This window comes from Stylophora pistillata, chromosome 3, assembly GCF_964205215.1.
Source record: "Stylophora pistillata chromosome 3, jaStyPist1.2, whole genome shotgun sequence".
Lineage (NCBI taxonomy): Eukaryota > Metazoa > Cnidaria > Anthozoa > Scleractinia > Pocilloporidae > Stylophora > Stylophora pistillata.
Window position 1 is genome coordinate 45,127,155 of NC_142521.1, and position 12,150 is coordinate 45,139,304.

A 12,150-nucleotide genomic window follows, 5' to 3' on the forward strand; every position below is an offset into this window, starting at 1 on the left:
GAATTTGGAATCGGAATCGGAATCTAAACTTTGCCCCTGAAATTTACTTTAATTAGCTAGCTACTTATCATGAAAAAGGCACTCTTTCCTGTGTAACCCTGCGCCCATATGGTTGAACCGTTGTAACACAACTGAAACCGAAATGTTGCATGGTGCAATCACTTTGGTGTCATGTTAATCGGATAAATCCCCGTGACATGTTTCGTGTTCTTATTGGCTTTAGGAAAAGGAAAGCATAAAAAGCAACAACAAAAACAAAACAGACCCTGTGAGTGTGGAGCTATGCAGCCTTTGCCAGAAACGTGCAGATTAATCAAACTGTAACACGCAAACTCACATCCCCTCCCGCGAGTAATTGGTGAAAGTTTATTTTTACTTCTATGACTTACGTATTGACATTTGACAACGTAAAGGGGGAGCAGATCGTCACTTTACAATAAACCCCTCAATGGAGATAGAAAGTAAATTTGCAATGTACCAGGTGTTTTCAGATCGTTCGTATGTATAAAACCAACACTTACTTCTCTCTAAAAATAAAGTACTTCCCGTTTATGTTTCTACCATGTACTGGCTACCAATACAATCATTGCGAACAGATATTATTTATGAGTGTTGATATGTCCTAACAGCATTCTTCAATAGAATATTTTAACCTTAAAATGGTACAATTTCATAATCTTCTAAATTTCAAGTAGTCAACGATTCATACATCATGAACCTACTACTATTTTCAAACAAGTGCTTTGTACTCTGATAAAACCCGGTCTTTGAACAGATCAGAGGGCGCGTTATATTTCTGAAAAATATATTCAGTTATCAACTCAGATCCTCAGTTAATGAGAAAAGGCAGTGAGCCCGGAAGGGTCAACCTAAACGGTGACCTGGTCATTTGCTTCCAAAATTATTTGAGCAATGATCACAAGACACTCATAAGACTACCTGGTAGCTTCCATAGCAATAAAATGTTCTTTCTACAAATTATCGCGAGTTCTAATGGAAAACTACTGACCGACCCTCCTTCTCCCCCTTCTATCATTTTTGCAGTATGGGCGGTGTGCAGTCACCTCGCCATCAGGATGACTCACCACTGATATGTAATCGATCTCGCCACGAAGGCGCGTTATCTCGCCACCACCTAATAAAATATAGTTCAACTTACTTACGTATTTCCTTTGCAAGTCAAAATATCAAAATTGAGTTGCACTGGCTAGAGTTGAAGTGTCATTTTAAAATACTTACCCAACCTTTCTCGTGTTTCTTTTTCAAGAGATACAACTACAACATATCACCTTTAAAAAACAAAAAAATTATACCTTTATAATGCTCAACCTCATAACCACCAAAATTCTGAAAACCTTGACACGCCTTTTGCATGAACATGGGACATTAACTCTCGAAAAAAAATCAATAAGAACTCATCAAAATCGCTCGGGCCATTACCAGGCGTTTCGTACCCACAGTCGTTCCAAACTCATTCTATTCGTATCTAACTTAGACCATTCGCACTCAATCAGCTGAGTTGTTTCGTACACATACTAATAAAGTTTGTTTTCCATGCTAAGTATGTTTTAAGTAAGATCGGTTTCTTTCATGTTAAATAGTAATATCAAGTGCGTTAAATAAGTTTTGTTTGCGTGGCGTCCATTTTTCATACGCGACCACCTAAATAAAGGAACCCAAAATGCGGGGTGTGGGAGTTGTAAGACAGACGCACATCATTTTTCCATCAGATAAATGTAAGTTTATTTTCTATCCTAAATGAACTTATATTAAAACCTAGTCTTTTATTACCAAAGCCTCAATTTATAGAATTAACTAAACTGAATCAAATTACAATCTTTTTTTTTTCTATCGTGGTGAACAGTAAATACACTTCTTCTTCCGTTAACAGTCCCCCGCTATTTTGGGTGACCAAAAATCACCCCACTCAAACGTGCTTAGTTTTCATTTGTTAAAGTGCTCCTGCAAACAAAGTTCGACTGTTGACCGAAAAAAGCGACCAAAATAGCTATACATTAGCAGCAAGGAAAGGAGAAACAGAGAGTTTAATTCAGATTCGAGGCTAAAAAAGTTTTTATCTACGGGGCATATGAAAAAAATTATAATCCTGACGCCATTTGAAAGCTGATTAAGTCCTACACATTTGCTTCATCTTCTATCTCTCTGCTTTCGTTGTCATCGGCCGTAGCAACTTCGTTTGATGCATGACAGCAACACAACAGTTTGCGAAATTCTTTTCGGAAGCCACAATTTGTGACAGCGTAAATAAAAGGATTTATTGTAGCACTCAGAAAAGAAAAAATATAACGAGAAGTGCTACTCCTCTAGGACAGGTTTCTCGAGAGAAACGTTTCCAAAGGATGAATGCCCACATTGGTATCCAGCAAAACAGAAATCCAGCGGCCACGTACATTAAGACTCGAGTAACGTTTACCTCCTTTACTGAACTATTTCCTCTACAATTGCTCCTGTCACGGAGTGATGGAACTACGTTCACTTGATGTTGATGGGTACAGGATAATATTTTGTAGTAGCTGAACATACCACAGCATAGTGGTACAATAAAAAAAAATCCAAATATTATGCAAAAATGAACGACTCGAACTCTCTGATTGGCAAAACCAAGGGCACACACTTCAAAATCAGGTACGAATTCAAAACTGAGTATATTGGTCACTCGACCAGTCAATAGGTAAAGCACGAGAATAGACCAAACGCAACACAACCAAACTTTGGATCTGAGGGGCGAAAAATATTTTTTGTAGTGGTTCGTCTTCACAATTTTTACGTAACGATTAATCGCTGTCAAACCAAGGGTTGCTCGGGTCGCGTAAGTGGTGAACACGTCGACGAAACCTTGAATTTGGCATAATACATCACTAAAATCCGATCTTCTAGTGATCAGTGTTGTAGACGCTAAAGGCATTTCTATTGTTGCACAGAGGAGATCGCTGACTGCTAGAGCAATAATGTACAGATTTGTGGTTGATCGCAGGTTTGGGTTTCTGTATGCTGCTATACAAACCAGGCCGTTTCCAATAATGCTTGTAATGTTCAGGGCAACGCAAATACTTGCCTCAGTTATAAGAACAGGTAAGCTTCGACTTGGCAGCTCAAAGTCTGGCATTTTGTGAAAAAATAAATGACTAAAAAGGAAATAAAACGAGGTAACTGTATAAATGTGTGAATAAGTAAACAAAAGAAAAATAGAATTGGACTCCTAAAAGTCGTATGCGCGTACCCCTCCTTCCATGTTTGCGGTTTTTCCTCCTTTATTCATTTATCATTTGTTGTTTTTTTATTTAGGTCATCGTTCAGTTTTGGCCTTTTATTCACTTATACGACCCGACGGACTAAATTGGGAAAAAAAAGTGTTTCTAATGTTGAATCAGAAACCCAAAATAATTTTGTCCAATGAATTTCGGCTTAATGAGGTAAAGAAACAGAGATGTACTATTAACATATATGGTTGAAAGAACTGTTTCATTCGCATTACTTAAAGGTGTTCGTTGATCAGAGGTGTACGTACGACTTGTAGTAAAGGTTGCGTTAACACCTTTTTCACTTGACTTCACATTTCACTTTGATCGAGGTTATCAACTGAAGCCGCCAATACATTCAACTTTTTCAGTATTTTCTTGAATTTATTGCCGATTTTCTTTCTTTGCCACGGAAGATGTTGATATGTACATTTTATTTCTTTAAGCCGGCAATAGATCATTGGGCTTCCTTCAAACTTATGTCGCCTGCACAAGTATTTAAGTTATTTTTCTTTACTTGCTACTGAATAATCTCTATTGAATTTCCTCTTTCAACTTTCATTAAAATTTGCCAAACCTTTATTTTTCCTCCCCAAAAGTGTGAAGTCGTATATAAGAATTGAAATGACGGAATGTTTGGGCATTCCATGCACACCTTCTGGCTAAATCTTATTGACCTGAGTTCTCTTAACACATCTTCATCGCTGCGGCATTTGTGCGAAGAAGGAAATTTGTTCTAACAACATCTTTTCAAAGACAAATAACGTATCAAATGGATTTTCACACATAAGTGTAATAATTGATGGCCTTCACTCCTTATGTTTTGAATGGAATTGTCACAATATGACATTCTATTTCTGAAACTCTATATTGCTGTCAGTTTTCCCTGAATTTAGGGTGAATCCATAGAAACTCTGATTAATAATTGATGGTGTTTTTCGTCTGTTGCTAAAATATTCAAGGTTAAAAGCAATTTGCTTAGTCAATAGTTGCCATGGCCTATCTATTCATAAATAACTTCGGGTTCTCATTTACTTTCCGGCGATAACACTCAAAGCAAACGAGGCGTTTACATCGAAAAATCGGAATTTAATAAGCGGTGCACAGCTATGGAATACGAAAATTGTAGAGGGAGAGCTGAATATTCACCTTTTCTAATATGTAAAAAAACGAATTTCTGTTTCAACCTTTGTTTCCTGTTTCTTACTTAATGACAGGTGAATTTAGGGTTATTCCATCAAAACATTCAAAATTGGTGGTGTTGCTCATCAGGGACTAAAATAATTGAAGGTTGAAAACAATTTGTTAGGGGAATAATTTGTCATGGCCTACCTTATTTTAGTTACGTGAGTGAGTGGGCTCCTTAAAACTTTTCATCGATAACACTCAAAATCCAATGAGGCATTCACATCGCAAAATCGGCTTTTTATCAACAGCGCTCAGCTGTTCAATAAGAATTTTGTAGATCGTGACCTGAATAATAACCTTTCTTCATTTGTGTAAGATGGACGCATTTTTATTCTTTGCTTCATACCTAATGGAAGGTCACAATTAAAGGTGGGTTTAATAAGCGTGAATCACGCGACGACTAAAGGATGGCTGTTGTCTGTGTTGGCCTGAATGGGGTTAAGGTTTCTTGTCACTCTTATACCTTCCGATTATTCGATTTTGATAACTTCAACTAATTCAGGTAGCAGTTGGGTTACTTGGGTGTGATTTTCAGATGGTCGAATTTGTTTGGAAGGCGTTTGTGCCGGCGGCTATCTAGAGCGATATGGCTTTCTTCAATCTTTGTTGATAGTTATTGAAAAAATAATGTGTAAAATGAAAAAAGTCCAAAATTGATGGAAAAATAAACGTTTTAAACCCAAAACCAAGGCACACAATTCAAGGCATTCAGGGACGTGCACAAGAAGCCATGAGACACATAGTGGTGCGGCGAGCAGCTTCCATTTTTCGAGGATCGTGTCATTATAGGTGCTATTGTTGGGAATGGCGACCGTTAAGTTCCACAAGAACCAGCCAAAGCCAACCAAACGATCTTAACATTAGTGAAAAACGTTTATCATTTGATACCTAACTCTTTGCGTTAGGTATTGTTTGATTAGGTTTTGTGTGTCAGTCCACGAGTTTTAACTTGGGTAGCCAGTCTGCGTAACTAGCTGCAGGTTTTTCAGATGCTCGACAATTGTGTCTTCTTTCGGCATGAATAGCCTTTCGGGAAGACCTTTACCAGAAAAGAGTAATATTTGGTGTTAGAGCAGAGATCGGTTAAATTATCAGCAAAATGAAAAAAGTCAAAATGCCGTTATTCAGCGTTTTTAACGGTAGATTAGCTTCAGAGGAAAAGCGCATGTGGGAACTTCTCTGTTTCAAAGCTGAAACCAGGAGTGGGAAAATGCCCAACAAGTGAAATTGATTCAAACACACCACATATTGCTGAAGATCAGCGACTTCAGGTGCAGACTCATTATCTACGCTAGGGAACCAAGATATGCTTTAAGATATGCGTTAAACAATGGACCCCGTAAGAAAGTTCCCCTTGTTCCGATGCTTTTGCTATTCTCTTCTTGCACATACCCATAATGCCTTGCGCCTTGGGGGGGAACCTGGATGAAAAACATGGCGTCTTGTGCTTCGAAAAGTAAGCCTTGCCTGAAATATCCAAAAACCTACAAAGAAGTCTCTGGTTCAACAAAACCAAAACTAAAAGAGCTCTGTGGAGCTTTAATTGATTTAGAAAAGTCAATTGAAAAAAAAACACTCATAAATGTCGTTTGCAATGCTTTGAACATATCGACTTCTGGCTCTGTCAAGAGTAAACATGACGCAGTCACTACGAAAAAAACTGATATTCCATCGCTTGCATGCCTACAAAAGCTGAAAGACTGGTAGAAAAGCTTAAAAGGAGTCCCTCTGATGATGGAGGAGTGGATTGTAAAAGAATTCTTGATAGGATCTGGCTACAAACAACAAGCTCTTCGAAAATATAAGACGCTTCACTCGTGGGAACACAAGCAAGGAATTCACTCTGTAAAGTAAGTCAATCCTTCATTTTAATGTTTCATTTCTTTAAATTTATATTCTTGCTTTCGTATTATTTCAGAGTCCATTTAATGCCAGAATATCAGAAATATTGGACCCTTAGGGCGAGTTGTAACCCGTCGTTTTTGACAGACAGTGAAGAGAGCAAGTTGATGTACTTGGTCCTAGAACGGTCAACTAGCAAGTCAGTTTTCTCGCACTGTACTTGTACAGTTGGGTAAGTTAACGATTTTGTATTACTATCCTCTGAATTCATTACATAGCTCACGAAGCCTTCCTTTAATTTAGAACAAAACTATCCTAAGAACAAACATCACCCACCTAAGATGGGATTCATCATGTTCTTACGACTTTCTCATTGGTACATCCTCTAACATAGTAGTTATAGCTTGATCAGACTTATCCTAAGAACAAAATCACATCATAGAGTAATAAAATTTTGCGTTCCGTTAGGATAACCACAAGCGTCCGCCACGAGCTGAAAGTCCCCACCATACCTACCCTGACAACACTTGATCACACTGAGGATATCGAAGACTGAAGATCATCACACTTTCTGAATCAGTTCAGAAAAACGACTGACACGAAATATAACGTCTGTCGAAAAAAGGAAACTTTTTTCCTATAGATCAAGAATCGATTATAACATAGCTGGTAAATTCGTGCAATCAAATTCAATAGCGCGAGCGTGCTTCAATTTTCCATTGTGCACGCTGCTGACGTCAGCGAGAAAAATTTTTTCTCGCGAGTGGCTTCAGCATTTTCATTAAAAAAAAACGGGAAAAACCTCCGCAAAAAAGTTAAACTAGACATGGCAACAAGCGAACAAGCCGATAAAGATCTGCCTACTTCTTCTTTGGAAATGGATTTTTTAACTCCCGAGAAAGAACCCAGAGAAAGGGAAAACAAAAAAATCAACGGTTTCATCTAGTTTCGGAACTCTAACTTCATTTCCACGCATAAATTCACCTGTCATTTTTTGACCAATCTGAGACAAGATCATTGAAGCATGGCGAATAACTTGTCCGAAACAAAATAAACAACGCATTGAGGCGTAATAAAGGGAATTTCTGTCCTTTATACATAAAGTACAGCGTTGAAAACGTTATAAAGCAATTGGTTCATACGTCAGCTGTGCATTCATGGAGATATGAAGCACTTGAGAAGTTTGGAGAGCACTCAAAAAGCTAGAGTTGCCCTCGGCTATCGCCTCGGGCAACTCTTACGCTTCTTTCGTGCTCTCCAAACTTCCCGCGTGCTCCATAACTCGATAGTGCACGCTAAAGCATGAACCAATTGTTAATTAGAACATAGCTAGCAGAACAGTGCAATCAAATTCAATATACGTACGCGTGCTCAAAATCTCGATAGTGCACGCTGATAGCGTCAGCAAATTGCTTCGCCAGAAATTTTTTTTTCGCGCGAACAGCCATTGTTAGCGCGGGGAAAAATAATATATTTCGCGACAATAATGGATACAAACAAAGACTTGGCCTACTTGTCCGAAATCAAAGACAACGTTCCGACCTTTTCCCTTGGGCTAGAGTTCTTAAATGAGGCAGAAAAAGAGAAAACAAAGGAAAAGGAGACTCAGCATCAGCACCGTCACGATTCGCTTCAACTAATATTGCTGTCCGTTTTTCGCGTCGGATTTGATGCCCAATTCCACCGGCTATGTTCTAAAACAGTTGGTTCAGCTTTCAGCTGTGCACTTTCGAGTTATGGAGCACGTGGAAGTTTGGAGAGCACTCAAGAAACTAGAGTCTTACGCTTCTTTCGTGCTCTCCAAACTTCCCGCGTGCTCCATAACTCGATAATGCACGCTAAAGCATGAACCAATTGTTAATTATAACATAGCTTGTAAATTTGTGCAATCAAATTCAATAGCGCGAGCGTGCTTCAATTTTCCATCGCGCACGCAGGTGACGTCAGCAAACAAATGCCTTCAGCATTTTTCATTAAAAAACGGGATAAACTTCCGCAAAAAAGTTAAACTAAACATGGCAACAAGCGAACAAGCCGATGAAGATCTGTCTACTTTTTCTTTGGGAATGGACTTTTTAACTCCCGAGAAAGAACCCAGAGAAAGGGAAAACAAAACAATCAACGGTTTCATCTCGTTTCGGAACTCTAACTCCATTTCCACGCATTAATTCACCTGTCATTTTTTGACCAATCTGAGACAAGATCATTGAAGCATGGCGACATACTTGTCCGAAACAAAATAAACAATGCATTAAAGCGTACAAGAGGGAATTTCTGTCCTTTATACTTAAACTACAACGTTGTAAACGTTATAAAGCAATTGGTTCATTCGTCAATAAAGGCTGATAGTTTCTAAAGAAACTGTTTGGGGCTGCGTCGGTGGGGGTAACGAAATAATTTGAATATATCAAAAAAGTTGAAATGGTAAATTGGCCACCGTTATGATTATAAAAGCTGACGTTTCGAGTGTTAGCCCTTCGTTCGTCCCTCCGACGAAGGGCTAACGCTCGAAACGTCAGCTTTTATAATCATAACGGTGCCCAATTTACTATTTAAACTTTATATGTGAACGATCCTTCGCAGTAAAGCACTATTTGAGCAATAGTGAAAATCAGACCTGAAAAAAATTTCAGGCCTGTACGGGATTCGAACCACTGACCTCTGCGATACTAGTGCAGCGCTCTACCAATTGAGCTAACAAGCCAACTGGGAGCAGGCCATCAAATTAATTCGACATAAAGCCGTAGATGATAAATCAAACAACAACAAACATATGAAACATATGTATGAACTGCGGTTATGAGACGTATATGTGAACGATCCTTCGCAGTAAAGCACTATTTGAGCAATAGTGAAAATCAGACCTGAAAAAAATTTCAGGCCTGTACGGGATTCGAACCACTGACCTCTGCGATACTAGTGCAGCGCTCTACCAATTGAGCTAACAGATTCATTTATGCATGGTTTGGTGTCACGGAGAACTGGAAAGTTATGACGTAACTTATTTCAGAATAAGTCTAACAATAGGTCCTTTTTTCTCCGTTGCATCTCTTGTTAGTCTCACTTTCATTTCGTTGGAACGAGCACACGCAACATATCGCCCTTTCAATCATCGTTTTAGCAAGATATGGGTTTATGGATTGATTATCGCTTTTATTTATTTGTCAACAATATGCAAGGGTGCAATAGAAGGATTAACCGATTGGCTGTTTAGATACATCTGGGTTTTTTCTTCTCATTTCATTCTTCTCGCTTTCATTTGTGTATGTTACATTTCCATTATATCAAAGTTCATTGTAGTCGTCGTCCTCAACACCATAGTGCAGCCGGTCGGAGGGAAAGAAAGCTGACGAGTACATTGTTTCTTGTCACCTGTGCATCATTATTAACTTTTCTACCAATACTTATTTGGGAAAGTACGATTACATTTCATGTCATGGCCTTTCTAAAATGGCCCACAATTTTTCAAATTTCCATCACCATACTAACATTATTCTTGGCCAACTCGCTATTAAATCCTATACTCTATGCAGTGCGGATGCCGGAATTTAGGGCAGGTATATCGAAAATGATATTCTGCAGCACGCCCCAAGTCCAGCGTAATCAGGCCGAATATCCACTTCGTAATCTTTAGTTTAGAGTCCGGTTGAATAAAGGGCGGAGAACGCTATCCAATCGATAAATCGCTATCCAGTAATAACGCAACGTACTGTGCTATCTCCTAGATAGAGTTTTATCCAGTGGATAGCGTTACCCAACCTTCAAACAACCGGGTCCTTGTCGACACTTCCCTTCATTCTTCTCAGAATAGCTTTGATCCAAAACTGTAAATGCAATATACAACATGGTTTAGCGATTTAAAGAATCTGCAAAGCTGTAGTTTTCATTATCACTTTTAAAATTTTTCTTTGTCGTTAAACATGTTCTGAGTTTAGTCTGACTTGAATAAAAATCCCCAAGTCATTTATACAAAACTGTGAGAAAAACAACGAGGGGTACAACACGGATCCAGCGCACTATCATTAACATAAATGATGAACAGCAAGTTGGTTATTTCAATCGATTCGTATCTATCCCAATGTGCATTCATCTGAAATACAGATATCGATTGTTGTGTACGACAAGTTAGTAGAGTGAAACAAGTAAGATACAAGCAAGATCTTTTTGTGTGTGCTTGTCAACTTCTTAAACAAAACACTAAATTATTGCATAGCGCAAAGTTAGTATGATATTTTTCTTTACTAAGCTCAAACTTGCAATCTTTCTTACTCTATTTACAGAACAACGTATTGCTTACACTTAAGAAAAAACGATTTATATAGCTAGTGTTACTGCGTTGTTTTTTTCCTTCCTTCGGCATTAACGGAAATAAATTGTTTTATTCTCGTTTATTCGTATATTCTATTTTCACTTTCACTATGCTGGTACTTAACAAGGAAAACATACTTTATTAGTACGGGTACGAAACGACTAAACTGAGTAGGTACAAAGAGACATCGATGGGTACAAAATAACTGAGTACGAAACGACCGTAGGTACGAAACAGCTGGTAACCGAAAAAGCAAGGAATTATCAAGCAGAACTTTTAAAAATGTGTGCGCTTGTTAATTTCTCCCTTGTAAGCAAACAACACTTTACCCTTGGGAGGCTTTTAGTCAACCTTAGTAAATTGCGTTCATGTACCCGTAATTCAGTCCTTTATTGACTCTGAAATTTTGTTTAGCACAAACTCCAAGAGTTTTAGGAGTAGATTTTCTCTCGCTGTTTACGAACGCTTCACTGTTTTGAAATCGTGTTCAGTTGACGCTAGCAAATTTTGCAGTGTACGGCTTACGAGAGCTAAATTCACCGCGACGCCGATAAAGATATGTTGAGCTACAAAATGACAAAAGCGACACGCACTTACGTTGTCTCCAACTGTATTTGCGCGTAATTTTCCTTTGTCGATACGCTGTCAAAGGCGCGCTCGCGGGAAATTTTGGGTAGAAAGCAATACTTTATGAAGTTCCTACGGCAATACTAACTATGACTGGGGATGTAAAAGAGCGAAACGTTTATCTTTGTTTACTAAAACCTGGATGCAACAGACATTCTGTATTAAGAATCATCAGACAAGGATCCCACGCGTGTCTGCTACTCTGCTTAATTGAAAAGGTTTTATCGCTATAGGGACTGAGATGGGAAAAAAGCACAGAAAGTCTTAACGATGAGTTTTGATGTTATCTTCACGTTCCCTTTTTCTACTCACAAAAGGCAAGGAGTGAGTGATCATGTGTGGGATTAACTTGACTATTTACATAACCAGCAGGGAAAATAATCGGGCAAATTAGCACTAATTGTCCGTGTTGTCACCGTTGAAAAAAATGGGTGCAGATATCTCCCTCCAGAATTATCGAGTTGCTTTCGCGCCTATCCTTCCCACTTTAAACGAGCGATAAGAAACAGTCCGTTCAATTGATTATCGTCGGCCTAACGGTTTCGTGTACCACTTAATATCAGTTAAAACTGAATTGAGACAAGTCACCTGGGGCAGTTAATATATTCCAATGTTAATTGCATGGTGTTTGGGCGCAAAGAAAGGCACTCATTTCGTATTCGTCATCTAAAGACTGTATACTTTCTTCTTTCAATTCTCCTTTTTATTTTGGAGTGCTCTTACTTTGTTGCCTGTTTTCTTTGCTTTGACTTTCATCGCTCTAAAGCGCAAAAAAAAAAAAAAAAAAAAAAAAGACACCAGGTACACAAGTTAATCGTCTAGTGCTTTCTTCGATATAAAGAATAACGACTACTATTTATGTGTCTCTTTTCAGCATAACCGGCTTTTCGGGAAAACATTTTTAAGAAAAGGGTAGTAGCTGTT

The 12,150-nt window shown here is 38.4% G+C and overlaps 2 pseudogenes; one reads left to right on the forward strand and one right to left on the reverse strand.

Moving 5' to 3' along the window:
• Positions 1-1,630: 1,630 nt before the first annotated feature.
• On the reverse strand, positions 1,631-4,611 carry LOC148736353 (melatonin receptor type 1A-like; annotated as a pseudogene).
• A 3,165-nt stretch (positions 4,612-7,776) lies between these two features.
• On the forward strand, positions 7,777-10,110 carry LOC111347137 (uncharacterized; annotated as a pseudogene).
• Positions 10,111-12,150: the final 2,040 nt, after the last annotated feature.